General features: G+C 36.4%; 1 pseudogene; it reads right to left on the bottom strand.

The window, feature by feature from the left end:
• Nucleotides 1-1084: 1084 nt before the first annotated feature.
• Nucleotides 1085-1929, bottom strand: LOC112849826 (high mobility group protein B1-like; annotated as a pseudogene).
• Between the last annotated feature and the right edge of the window lie 1729 nt (nucleotides 1930-3658).

Genomic DNA, 3658 nt, shown 5'->3' with positions numbered 1-3658 from the left:
GAATATCTAATGTCAGCTGAATGCCAAACCCAAAATAGATTCAATAATAATAATTGTGAGAATATTTTTATATTAACAATAAAGTATACATGTACCCAAATCTATAATAATACCATCAATAGCTATCATTTTATTAATTTTGTTTGTTAGATCACTCTACTAAGGGCTTAAAAATACTACCTTTTTGGACCTTATGACAACTCTAGGAGATAGATATGAATATCCCCATCTTATGGAGGTAAGAATGTGGTAAGGGAAATTAAATCATTTGGAAAATTCTGGAATATGCCAGAACAGTTCCAAAAACCATTCTGCTAATAACTATATCATGTGGCTATAGATGTTTATTAATACTTTACATGAAAGATCTTATTCCTGAGGGTTTCAGCCTGGAGTAAGGGATGAGGGAACATAATAAGAACTGTTTATCTTGGTGATTTTCACATTTTTGTGTTTATCACAAACATTTGGAGAGTTTTTAAAACAGATTACTCTATCCCCAGAGTTTCTGGTTAGGTGTGAGGTGGGGCCCAAGAATTTGCATATATTGAACAAATTCTCACGTGATGTTAAAACTGCTAATCTAAAAACCATACTTTATGATATACTCTTTTTTTAATTAAAAAAATTGCATTTACTTAAAAGCATTCAGAATGTCAACAAAACAGCTGCAACTTTTTCTTTCCTTTTTTTTTTTTTGCAATTACAGAGTGCTATTCAGTTAACAGAACGCTAATTATTTCGTGTAAGCTGCGTCAGAGACAAGTGAAGATGAAAAAATCCTTCATCTCCATATACAACTAATTTGTTCTATGCACCAATAAGAACCTGTTTTAAATTTTCATGCCAATTTCCAACCCCTACATTGTCCCAGGCAAGGTTAGTGGCTACTGAAAATAGCGAGGACAGGGCTATCTAAATACACATTTGGTAGTGTGCTAACTACAAAAAAAAAGACACTGTACAGTTTAAAAGCAAATCTTACGCAACCATACATTTCAATTTTTTTTTTTCTTTAAAAGGAGTTATGTAAAGGGGAGTTACATACTGTATAGACCAGAAAAAGAGCTGTGCTAAAACCAGTTTATTCATCGTTATCTTCTTCATCTTCATTTTCTTCATCTTCCTCCTCCTCTTCAACCCCTTCATCTTCCTTGTCTTCCTCCTCTCTTTTTCTTGCTTTTTTTCAGCCTTGACGACACCTTTTTTTTTTTTTTTTTTTTTTTGCCACATCAGGCTTTCCTTTGGCTCCGTAGGCAACAATACCCTTTTCCTATGTCTCCTTCAGCTCAGCAGCCTTCGTGAGGCTGCTTGTCATCTGGGTCAGAGTTATTCCACATCTCTCCCAGTTTCTTTGCAACATCACCAATAGAGAGGCCTGAACGTTCTCCTTTGATTTGGGGGTGAGACTTAGAAGAGAATAAGAGAAAGGCCAAAGGGGCCTCTTAGGTGCATTGGGATCCTTTAACTTGTTTCCCCTTTAGAGAGGATATAAGTTTTCATTTACTCTTTCATAACAGGCCTTGTCTGCCTTTGCTATGTCTTCAAATTTTTCTGTCTTTTGAGCAGACATGGTCTTCACCCTCTAGGCCCTTCTTAGAAAACTCGGAGAAGTTGACTGAAGCAATTGGATGCTTTTTCTTTTTTCTTTTCTTTAGAAAGTGAGAGCACAAGTTGGGGAGAGAGGCAGAGAGAGAGAGAGAGAGAGAATGAATATGAATCAGAGAATCATCTTAAGCAGGCTCCACACTGAGCTTGGGGCCCCATTCCATGACCCTGGAATCATGATGTGAGCAGAAATCAAGTCGAATGCTCAACTGACTGAGCCACCCAGGCACCTCTGGATGCTTCTTCTTGTGCTCCTGTCAACGAGTTTGCACAAAGAATGCACATTCTGCCTTTTGGCTTCTTAGGATCTCCTTTGTCCATGTTTAATTATTTTTCTCAGCAAGGCACAGAGTCCTGTGGGGCCCAGCGCGGTCTCTATGGAGCTCAGTGTCCTGCAGCAGCTGTGAGAGCAGGAGCTGGGCACAGCCTCCCCACTCTCTCTGCTCCTTAACATTACTGTTCAAGGTCCACTTTTGGAGGTATTTCTGGTGTGCACTTAGAATAGAAAACTATAGACCTAGACAGAAAGAATCAGAATATCTCTGCATGGGACTTAGCCATCTACATGGGAGTGGGCTTTCCTGAGAAATCGAACACATAGTATAATATCAAATCTACTGGCCATTAAATATATTGATAAATTTTGAGTTGAGGGGTGAAAATGCAGCTATTCTAAAGTATTTTTTAATTTTTGGTTTCCTTATATTTTTAAAAAAGAAGGTTGGGGCAACCACTTAGGATTTAAGCCATTCTCGTAAGAGTGAGGCCACTGCTTTATTCAACACTGTCTCTCACATATATACTATGTTTTTTTCTTGATCCTGACAATACCTACTTTCCCCAAATATTACAGTGAGTACAGAAATTAAGCAAACTCTCACTCCAAAATATTCTGCTTATAAAATTTTAATAAAATGTTATGGCTGAAGAAAGTATATTTGTTACATGTACCAGAAAATCTAAAGTTATGGAGTTTACAAATGAGTCATAAGCCAAATTGTTTTTATATAAAATATAGAGGACAAATATTATCAAGATGATGGTATGTATAGTTGGGACAGAAGAGAGTTTATTATTGGTAAAAACAAAAACCTTGGAATTGAGGCAAAAGAAGATAAATCAGACTCAGATTTAAATATGTTCTCTTAGAAGAGCATATATAGCTGGGTTTGCAGTGAAGAGACTAGAGTCATTTATCTACTGAGAGTGAGAATGGCACAGGATTCTGAAATCAAAACTTCAGTAGTAGGCACGTTTTGGTAAGTTCAAGTATGGTGTATCCATAACAATGAGAATTTTTCATAATGGAAATACTTTCACGACAACTGCCACAAGCGTGATATCTGATTCCAAAGACACTTATGGGGACACTTTTGGTCTTCATGCATTCACAATAAAATAGGCTCTACTGGATGTCTTGACATATATACCTCAGTCCAGTTTTTTTTGAACTTTGTTTATTTTTTATTGAAGTAGATAGGCAATATTACAGTACCTTCAGGTATATAATGATTCAACACTTACATGCATTAAGATCACCATAGTGAGTCTAGTTACCATTATTATGACATCATTGACTGTATTTCATATGCTGTACTTTACATCCCCATGAATTATTTATTTTATAATGAAATTTGTACCATCTATTTTGCCCAACTCCCACCCACTCTCCTCTAGCAAATATCAGTTCTATGTATGACTCTGTTTCTGGGTGTTTTTTTTGCATGTTTATTTTTTAGATTCAACATATAAGTGAAATATGGTCTTTGTCTATCTCTGACTCATTTCACTTAGCACATCACCCTCTAGGTTCAAACATGTTGTCACAAATGACAAGATTTTATTCTCTATGATGGCTGAATAATACTCCATTGTTTACACACACACACACACACACACACACACACACACACGTGTGTGTGTGTGTGTGTGTGTACGTACATACCAGATCTTCTTTATCCATTCATCTATCAATGGACATTTAGGTTGTTTCCATATTGTTGCTATTGTAAATAATACTGCCATGAACATAGGGGTGTGTATCTTTTCA

This window comes from Puma concolor, chromosome C2 (genome assembly GCF_028749965.1).
Source record: "Puma concolor isolate L17-30 chromosome C2, mPumCon1.1.hap2, whole genome shotgun sequence".
NCBI classification, from domain to species: domain Eukaryota; kingdom Metazoa; phylum Chordata; class Mammalia; order Carnivora; family Felidae; genus Puma; species Puma concolor.
This window is presented reverse-complemented; position numbering and strand designations above follow the sequence as displayed.